Below are 10,740 nucleotides of genomic sequence, written 5' to 3'. Positions count from 1 at the left end.
CACGAAGGCTTGAGCACATAGCTCTGGCCCCACTGAAGAACGTGGTGGGGGTGGACGGAGCCCAAGTTCGACCCGGATCTCACTCTCTGGAGTCCATCCAGGTACCTAAGTCATTCAGCACCAGTAGCGTGTGGCCTGTTCCCGTCCCTCCCACTGGAGCTCCCTCCAAGAGGGGCAAGAAGAAGAAGGGCAGGCGGGAGTCAAAGCCCTGAAAGTCCAGTCGGACCAGGGCTGTGCTGACAACAACGGACCCATTGACCTGATGGAGGAGGTGAGAGACATCGAGCCTCACCTGAAGGATTAGGCCTGGAAGGTAGGATGAAATTCAAATTTATTGTAAATGTGAAAATTTGCAGTTCAGAATTATACTTGGACTGATAAATTGCCAAATCAGATAGTGGTTCCATGTCTTAAAATCAAATCAAACTTTATTTGTCACATGTGCCGAACACAACAAGTGTAGACCTTACCGTGAAACCAACAGTGCAGTTCAAGAAGAGTTAAAGAAAATATTTACCAAATAAACTAAAGTAAAAAATAATAATAATTAAAGTAACACAATGACATAACAATAACGAGGCTAAATACAGGGGGTATATTTACCGAGTCAGTGTACAGGTTAGAAAGGATACTCTCTTTTTGACAGCATGATAGAATAGATCCTAGAATACAGGATCTCTCTGTCTATTAGTTTATGTATATACTAGTTCTATATGTATTTCTATGATGGGAGCATTATTTTCTGGTCTACACCAAAGGTGGTACATGAGGTGAAGGCCATGGGCAGGAGAAGTTCGGGCTCGGCCATGTCCACGGGGGAAATTGCCACCAGCTCTCTGGGAAGCCTGAGCTCAGTGGATATGAACACCCCTGCGGAGCTCTGTGACTACTTGGATGTTGGGACCGCGGTCAAGTCGCTTGACAGCCCACCCAGGCCTGCTCCCCCTCCTACCAAGCCCAGGAGCAAACTGCCTCGGCCTATAAGGTTCCTTAGCCTGCCAAAGGCTGCCACCGGCTCAGGTCAGTCCCTCTCATGTACTCACACTAATGTAAATAAGACAGGGAGATGTAGCTAAGTAGAGTGATAGAAAAACAGTAGGAAGGGAAGGGACACAAATGGTTTTAGCCCAGGGCTAATACATTTTTCCACACTTGATTTGCCTGTTTCACAGTGAGATAACCTTTACTCAAGGTTAATTGGACCCTTTTTCTGAGCAGGGAGAGCACCAAAAATATATGTGCTAAATTTAAAATGATATCATAATGAACTAGTGTTAAAAGCTACAAACAGATATGGAAATGAGTAAATACATAAATAAATACATACAGTTCATAGAGAGATAGATGTCTGCTGTCAACCCATAGACAAGATGGCAGCCAGTGAGCTAAAGGGCCCAATTAAGAACCAGGCCAGATTGCAGCCCCTGTCCAACCCAGAGCAGGCCCTGACTAAGACCTTCAAGCTCCTCCACTCTGCCTCTGATGACTGGTGAGCATTCACTGTAGACAAGAGCAATGGAGCTAGGCTAAAGGAAGCACAGTGTAGTGTCCTTGGAAATGTAGATTTGAGCTACAGAGCCTAGAAACCTCTGAAATTAAGAGACCAGAGTCCTAATTGATGAACATCATTATAATGTTTTTGGAAAATGTTGTGTAAAATGCTTACGTTTCTTTCACTGAATTGCAGGGAGAAGAAGATCGAGGGCTTGACCTCTCTCCGTGTGATGGCTCAGAACCACATGGACATACTGATGCCTAAACTCCATGATATCTGCCTTGCCATTATAAATGAGGTAGCTGTATTCATTCACTGCCCTATTCATTCATTTGCACAAATCTGCTACATTTGGAGAACAAGTCAAATTATTGTGTCATGTTTCTGATGTTTGTGGGTTGTTCTGCTCAACATTAATAGCTGGTCCTGTGCGTGTTATTATGATACAGGTGAAGAACCTGCGCTCTGCAGTGTCCTGTGCTGCCATGGCCACACTGGGTGACATGTACGTTCACCTCCAGAGGGCCATGGACAGTGAGGTGGAGGGGACGGCACGCGTGATGCTCCACAAAGCCAGCGAGGCCAACACCTTCATCCCGCAGGGCGCCAACTTTGCCCTGGGCCACATGGTGCAGATTTGCACCCCTACCCGTGTCATGAATGCCCTGCTGGTCGGTGGGCTGAGGTAAAGAGGGGTCAATTACACTCACTAAGGGGTAGATCCGGACTTCCACGAATTATCTCATTATCCAAGCCTCAAAATTGAGAAGATTGAAATACTGCTAGTTTTTAATTAACTTCCTTTTTCATCAGCATGCTAGGTTATTCCACAACACTTCCGGCAGCAACTCACCCCAACGCTTGAATGGAATCACATTTTTTTGTTATGTCTTATACTTCCTTGTGTTGTGTACTTCTTATTTTACCATTACGTTACTTAGATTATTTTTAGCCATTGGTGGAGAGGTACTGTCTACTGATGTGTGCTAGCCTTTGGGGAGTAACAAGTCATTTATAAAGTGTATTTATAGTGAACACTTTAGATTAGGGGCTATTAGTGAGGCACTGAGGTATTAGTAAGTGCACTGACCACATTCTTTGTATAAGTGCACTCTTTAATAAATACACCATTCGTGACATTTATAAATACATTTATATTGTACATTTATTTATGTATGTATAAATGAGTGCCATTAGTCAACACATTCATAAATGCACTCATTAATAAATACACCATTCGTGACATTTATAAATACATTTAGGGTTAGGGTTGTGTATATAAATGGTGAGTCAAACCATTAATCAACCATTAACAAATGCCTTGACAATAACTCCTTTATAACTGGATCATAGTACATTAGTAGTACATTATTAATCATTTACAAATTGTGAACATACTATGATCAAACACCTTATTAATTATCTGATAAGTCATGAACAAATCATTTAAAATAGCGTTTATAAATGTGTAAATAACTATTTATAGATTTCTTATTGACATTTACAAATGTAGGATGTTAATAAATGGTAAGTAAACTCTTTACAAACAGTTTATAAATGGTATATTAAGGGACCTTAATATAAAGTCTTACCGAACATTTTGATCCATCGATGAGACTTCATCAATACAATCCACTATCATTCATCTGCTATCTCATGTATCTCTATGACATGTCACTGATGTGCTCTGTTTTTCCTTCCTCAGCCACCGTAACGCTGCGGTGAGGAGCTGCACTGCTCAACACCTGGAGAGACTGGCTGAGGTCATGGGGACGGCTCGTCTCCTGTCGGGGAAGAAAGACCTCACTGACCGTTTCTTGATTGCCGTCAGTAAACTGTCTGTGGACCCGGCACAGGAAGTCAGGTGGGAAGTTCCTCCTGTAAAGTAGCTTGCTTCAACATAACAGTTAAGGCCGGGGTTCAACCATGGCTCGCTATAGCAGTAGATCGCCGACAATGCAGCTTTTAAAGGTAATTTAGTCTTGAGTCAACATCTGCAGCGTACAAATTGAAATTGACTTTAAAAGCCACATTGTCGTCTGTCTACAGTATCTATGCTAAAGGGTGTCATGGATTGAATTGCAGATTTTAGGTATTCCAAAACAACCACAGGTTCTCTTGGAGGGAAATAGTCATTGAAAACAAAAATGAAAAATTATAAAACACAAATAAGTGCTACGTGGCATAGGACAATCCAAGTCCAGGCACCCATGTGGGTTTGAAAGTTAAAAAGCCAAAAGCTTAGCCGGGATGTTTGGCCGGCAGGGATGTTGTTCTCCTATCGCCAACTAGCGACCTCCTGTGGTAGGCGGGGTGCAATGGTGTTTCCTCCGACACATTGGTGCTGCTGGCTTCCAGGTTAAGCGGGCATTGTGTCAAGAAGCAGTGCGGCCTGGCTGGGTTGTGTTCCGGAGGACGCACGGCTCTCGACCTTCGCCTCTCCAGAGTCTTTACGGGAGTTGCAGTGATGGGGAAAGATTGTAACTACCTATTGGATACCACGAAATTGGGGTAAAAATTACAAATGTATATGAGTCCAAATAGTCAGTACCTGATTCAGTTTCCTTCTGTAACGGTTCTCGTCTGTCGAAGGAGAAGCGGACCAAAATGCAGCGTGTGGTGGTTATTCATGTTCTTTAATGAAAAGGAACTCGACATGAAATAACTAACTATACAAAAACAACAAACGGAACGTGAAAACCTATACAGCCTATCTGGTGACAACAAACACAGAGACAGGAACAATCACCCATGAAACACTCAAAGAATATGGCTGCCTAAATATGGTTCCCAATCAGAGACAATGATAAACACCTGCCTCTGATTGAGAACCACTCCATCAGCCAAACATAGATAACTAGACAAACTAACAAGACAAGACAAAACACAGAATAAACCCAGTCACACCCTGACCAACCAAAACATAAAACAAACAAAGTAAACTATGGTCAGGGCGTGACAGAACCCCCCCCCCCAAGGTGCGGACTCCGGACGCACATCAAAGCAATCGGGGAGGGTCTGGGTGGGCATATGTCCATGGTGGCGGCTCTGGTGCTGGACGTGGCCCCCACTCTAACCAAGTCTTAGTCCCCCACCTTGTCCGATAGTCCGTGACCTCCGCCACCGACATGGCCTAACCCTCACTTAGAACCCCACTGGACAGAGGGGCAGCTCGGGACAGAGGGGCAGCTCAGGACAGAGGGGCAGCTCGGGACAGAGGGGCAGCTCGGGACAGAGGGGTCAGACTCGGGACTGAGGCAGCTCAGGACTGGCGGGAGAGCTCAGCAGCTGATGGGAAGCTCAGCACAGGAGGAAGCTCGGCACTGAGAGGAGCTCAGGCAGGAAGGATCTGGCAGATCCTGGCTGACTGGCAGATCTGGAAGAGTCTGGCTGACTGGCGGATCTGGAAGAGTCCTGGCAGACTGGCGGATCTGGAAGAGTCTGGCTGACTGGCGGATCTGGAAGATCTGGCTGACTGGCGGATCTGGAAGAGTCTGGCTGACTGGTGGATCTGGAAGAGTCTGGCTGACTGGCGGATCTGGAAGAGTCTGGCAGACTGGCAGATCTGGAAGAGTCTGGCTGACTGGCAGATCTGGAAGAGTCTGGCTGACTGGCTGATCTGGAAGAGTCTGGTTGACTGGCAGATCTGGAAGAGTCTGGCTGACTGACAGATCTGGAAAGGTCTGGCTAACTGGCAGATCTGGAAGAGTCTGGCTGACTGGCGGATCTGGAAGTGTCTGGCTGACTGGCAGATCTGGAAGTGTCTGGCTGACTGGCGGATCTGGAAGAGTCTGGCTGACTGGCGGATCTGGAAGAGTCTGGCTGACTGGCAGATCTGGAAGAGTTTGGCTGACTGGCAGATCTGGAAGAGTCTGGTTGACTGGCAGATCTGGAAGAGTCTGGCTGACTGGCGGATCTGGAAGTGTCTGGCTGACTGGCGGATCTGGAAGAGTCTGGCAGACTGGCAGATCTGGAAGAGTCTGGCTGACTGGCAGATCTGGAAGAGTCTGGAAGAGTCTGGCTGACTGGCAGATCTGGAAGAGTCTGGCTGACTGGCAGATCTGGAAGAGTCTGGAAGAGTCTGGCTGACTGGCGGATCTGGAAGTGTCTGGCTGACTGGCAGATCTGGAAGTGTCTGGCTGACTGGCGGATCTGGAAGAGTCTGGCTGACTGGCAGATCTGGAAGAGTCTGGCTGACTGGCAGATCTGGAAGAGTTTGGCTGACTGGCAGATCTGGAAGCGTCTGGTTGACTGGCAGATCTGGAAGAGTCTGGCTGACTGGCGGATCTGGAAGAGTCTGGCTGACTGGCAGATCTGGAAGAGTCTGGCAGACTGGCGGATCTGGAAGAGTCTGGCTGACTGACGGATCTGGAAGAGTCTGGCAGACTGGCGGATCTGGAAGAGTCTGGCTGACTGGCAGATCTGGAAGAGTCTGGCTGACTGGCGGGTCCTGGCAGACTGACGGCTCTGGCTGCTCCATGCTGACTGGCAGCTCTGGCTGCTCCATGCTGACTGGCGGTTCTGGCTGCTCCATGCTGACTGGCAGCTCCTTGCAGACTGACAGCTCCTTGCAGACTGGCAGCTCTGGCTGCTCCATGCAGACTGGCAGCTCCGGCTGCTCCATGAAGACTGACAGCTCTGGCTGCTCCATGCAGACTGACAGCTCTGGCTGCTCCATGCAGGCTGGCAGCTCTGGCTGCTCCATGCAGACTGGCAGCTCTGGCTGCTCCATGCAGGCTGGCAGCTCTGGCTGCGCTAAACAGGCAGGAGACTCCGGCATCGCTGTAGAGGCGTAAGGCTCTGGCAGCGCTAAACAGGCGGGAGACTCTGGCAGCGCTGTAGAGGAGGAAGGCTCGGGTAGCGCTGAACAGGTGGGAGACTCCGGCAGCGCAGGAGACGAGGAAGGCTCCGGCAGCGCTGGAGAGGCGATGCGCACTGTAGGCTTGATGCGTGGTGCTGGGACTGGTGGTACTGGGCTGAGGACACTCACAGGAAGCCTGGTGCGGGGAGCTGCCACCAGAGGGCTGGTGTGTGGAGGTGGTACTGGGTAGACCGGACCGTGCAGGCGCACTGGAGCTCTTGAGCACCGAGCCTGCCCAACCATACCTGGTTGAATACTCCCGGTCGCTCTGCCAGTTCGGCAAGGTGGAATAGCCCACACTTGGCTATGCAGGCAAACCGGGGACACCGTGTGCAAGGCTGGTGCCATGTAAGCCGGCCCAAGGAGACGCACTGGGGACCAGATGCGTAGAGCCGGCTTCATGGCATTTGGCTCGACGCTCAATCTAGCCCGGCCGATACGCGGAGCTGGAATATACCGCACCGGGCTATGCACCCGCACTGGAGACACCGTGCGCACCACAGCATAACACGGTGCCTGCCCGGTCTCTCTAGCCCCCCGGTAACCACAAGAAGTTGTTTGTCCAACGAACCATGGTGTTAGTGCCGACAAAAAGTCAGTTACTATTGCCCTCTATTCAGGTAGCCTAGCCATTAAGAGCGTTGGGCCAGTAACTGACATTCCGCTGGTTTGAATCCCTGAGCCGACTATGTGAAAAATCTGTCTGTGCCATTGAGCAAGGCACTTACCCCTAGTTGCTCCTTCCTGTAAGTCGCTCTGGGTAATATTAAATGACTAAAATGTAAAATGTATTCACTTGGAAGCCAACAAAGCAAATGGGGAGGGATATACCTGAATTTGTCCAATAAGAAACGTTTGTTTTCGCTGCAAAATGTTTTAAGTTGCAATATTTTTTGCTCCGGTATGGCTTTTGCGTCTACTCACCCAATAGCAGAGGACAGCTATGGTGTTTTTTAAACGCTTTAATCGTGTCATTTGAAATATCATCTGTAAAGTGCTGGCAAGGAAGCAGAACTTTTTTCATTTGGCAGAGCAGACACCTTCACACACATGCATACACTAACATTATCACATCTCAGTCAAATATCTTTGAAAACTCAGAACACAGTGGCATGACTCTCCTGTGAGGATCCAATGATCAGGTTACAATGGATCAATGTCTACAAATCCCTCTCACCCGCAGAGGGGAGGAGGGATTGGTGTGAGGGTTTTATGACACCACGTGCCAATCGTAAATTGTATGCAGCAGACAACTCCTTTTGGTCTCTAGTATCACGATTGGAATATATTTGTTGCAGAGACATTTTGCCGCCCAAAAACTCTAATGTCCAAAGAGTGAACTTTGGAACAATATTTCAAAGATAGAAATGCTACGAATGGTCAGTGAGGACGTAAAGAATAATCATGTCATATTGCTTTTCATTTTGTGATATTATTGAAAATTGTATAAACCAAATACTGTTACTTAGGAAGGAAACCCTCTTCAGCTGTTAAGTTTCCATCCAATATGATATTCATACAATATGAAGAACGATTAAACTATTTTGTTTTCTAACAAGATCATAGTTTTCATGTCTTTTGCACATTAACTAAGCCATGCCCCAAATGATGTCAGAAGCACGTGTCAGTGTGATGGAACCACCCTTTTCAACCTGAGTGCTTAAAAGGACATACCAGACCAGCAGACATGAAGCGTGAGCTAAACTTTACAAATGGTGGCTCAACGGCTGAAAATGTTTAGAACTTTGAATCTCCACGCAAGGTGTAGACTAAAAGAAGGAGCAAGAAACAGGCAGGAGCAGGGGAACAAATGCTGGCAAGTTTCAAGAACAAAACGAACTGGCCACAGACAAACAGAGAACACAGGTATGAATACAGGCAGCTGTTTATCGTTTTGCCACGTATTGCCTGTGTGCACACCAGTAGCTTCACGTTTCGTTTGGTAGTTTGTTGTTTTTGTTCGGTGTTCATTTTTTAAAAGGAATATGTATGTCTACAACGCTGCACCTTGGTCCATTCCTTTCAACGATCGACAATGTGCAAAATAATAAGAAATTAGGAAGGGGGCAAATACCTTTTCACAGCACTGTATATATCATCTTGAGTTTAAATCAGAGATAGTAACTTGTTAAAACAACTTATTCCGTGGTGCCCCAAATTCCTAATGATTTAAATGTCACATGGTTAATTTGACCGGGTAACATAGTTAGTTGATGAATAAATGACAGTCATCACATTAATGAAAGTCACGTCACAACAACAGAAATCTCAAATGTATTCCTAGAAACTAGAAACCCTGAGACACACGTGTATATATGTGTTTCAGAATGCGCTGCCTGAGCAGGAGCAATTTTATATATCGGGCACAACCTGTGATATGATGCAATTTACACAATAGTATTCCAGAAATACACAGTACAGTAGTATTCCCAGCTGTACCAAACAACCCCCCCACACACACACACCCATGGAGACGCATGCACACACTGTGATCTTGTTTTCCCTCCAACACCCTGGGGAATCAAATCCCCCTTAGCTTACAGTACATGCCAGGAAAACGTGACAAATATGGCAACGTGTCTAAATCTTCTCCTCAAGCTATTTATTGTTATTCCTGTGGGAGTGTGATTTGGGCCGTGGATAGAGGATTAATATGAGTTGGATATGTCTTATTGAATTTCCCCACTACTCAATATGAATCTTGTTTTTTTATAATAAGACCTTACGTGAGTCATCTTGTTTATCTCTGTGCTTTCGTAAATGTCAACAGCCTGTTGTGCTATTTCAAGTGATCATCCAACTGCCGGGGATTTTGTGAACGTCTTGTCACGGCAGCATGAAATGAGGTCATCAGTCAGGCTAAGTGCTGCCTGAGTGGTTCTGAGTGGTCCCTATGGCGCCTAAACTTCACTGCCTTTCAGTTTGGTGTCAGCTCAGCTGCCACATTTACTATCTCTTATGTCAGAGAGAAAGTCAGTTGTAAATTGAATAAGTATGTTTTCTCTTCAAGTACATATCCTTCTGACAGCAACATCTTTGGTTTGAAAAGTCATATTATAAAGTATGTCTCCTTACGTATATGGAAAATCTAAATTGTAATGCCGTGTGTGTCTGAGGGAGTGTGTGCATGCATTCATTTGTCTGTGCATGTGTTTGTCTGTGTGCATTCGTGCCTGTGTGTTTGTGCACATGCCCTTTGATGTGTGCATGCATCCTGAAAGATCCACATCTGGAGAGCTCATATTTCCATGGTAACGTTGCACTCCCAGGTCACCAAAGTGACTTTGGGTGTCAGGGAGACATTCAGGCTATTTTTCATCCAGTAGGCTCTAATTCACACTCAATAGCAGCTAGGAATAAATAGTACCAATAGCACCAATTAAATGCCTCAATACAGAAAATTGGGTTATGCTTTATTATCTCTTATGCAATACATAAAAGGTCCATTATGTAGCTTTGTGTACCTGGCAGATTTCAGATAGAAATACAAGTTAGTTTGAGATGTTGCCAAATGGCCAAGTCAGTCCCCCATCATTTCTTGGTCTGAAATGATGCCGCTAAGTGGTCTTCCTCTTTTAGGTTTAAGGGTTTCAAGTAAGAGCCTGTTTTGCAATGATTCATGCGATCCATGTTCTTTCATGCTCTTTTTATAACCTAGTGCAAGCTGTTCTTCTTATTGCTTTAATTTGGAACCCCAATGTACATACTTAAAAAATAAAAATGTAAGTCCTAGTGGAGAGAGAACTATTAAAGGACCTTTTGTCAGTTAGAACAAACCATTTCCAGTCTGCTACTAATTACCATTTTTATAGCAGAATATCCCTTTTAGTTGTGTTTACCTTGTGATTTCATAGCAATGGCGCAGTCAAAGAAGTCATAGAAAATGTTTTGTTTGTACAGCCTGTTTTTATCAGCATAATCCCGTGTCCACTGAATGCCAATGGCAACAGGTGTTTAAGTCGTTCCATGTCATTTCAGCAAGCCATGACACCCACCATCTCAGATTGTTCTAAAATCATTTCTGAAGTTAGAAACAGGTAATAGTGGCATCCCTGAAACATTTTGAAATGAAGCTAATAGATTCCAACCAAATTGGCCATTTTAATTTATAGGATTCGGGTCATATTAAAAACATATAGTACCAAACATCTGATTTGGACAGAACTTCATCCTACCAGTGAGTAAGTCATGGGGAATCCAATAAAATTGCCAAAAGCCTCCCACGGACTCCACCTCGCCAATCCCACCACAACAACCAGTATACAGTATCAGTTATCTATGTCTGACAAGTAATATGAAGCTGCAATTTGGCGTATTGCTTCTTCATAATATGTCATGTATTCTCTGTGAATCTGGTGCTGGTTATTTTTCCCTGTTCAGAGAA

At 45.7% G+C, this 10,740-nt stretch overlaps 1 long non-coding RNA gene across 1 annotated transcript; it reads left to right on the top strand.

Moving 5' to 3' along the window:
- The first annotated feature begins 948 nt into the window (after nt 1-948).
- Nucleotides 949-2,039, top strand: LOC135538742 (uncharacterized). The gene is made up of 3 exons (XR_010455479.1): nt 949-1,020; nt 1,688-1,793; nt 1,945-2,039. It is a non-coding gene; the product is annotated as an uncharacterized LOC135538742 (long non-coding RNA).
- Nucleotides 2,040-10,740: the final 8,701 nt, after the last annotated feature.

The sequence above is a fragment of the Oncorhynchus masou genome, unplaced genomic scaffold, assembly GCF_036934945.1.
Source record: "Oncorhynchus masou masou isolate Uvic2021 unplaced genomic scaffold, UVic_Omas_1.1 unplaced_scaffold_33___fragment_6___debris, whole genome shotgun sequence".
NCBI classification, from domain to species: Eukaryota; Metazoa; Chordata; class Actinopteri; order Salmoniformes; family Salmonidae; genus Oncorhynchus; species Oncorhynchus masou.
This window is presented reverse-complemented; position numbering and strand designations above follow the sequence as displayed.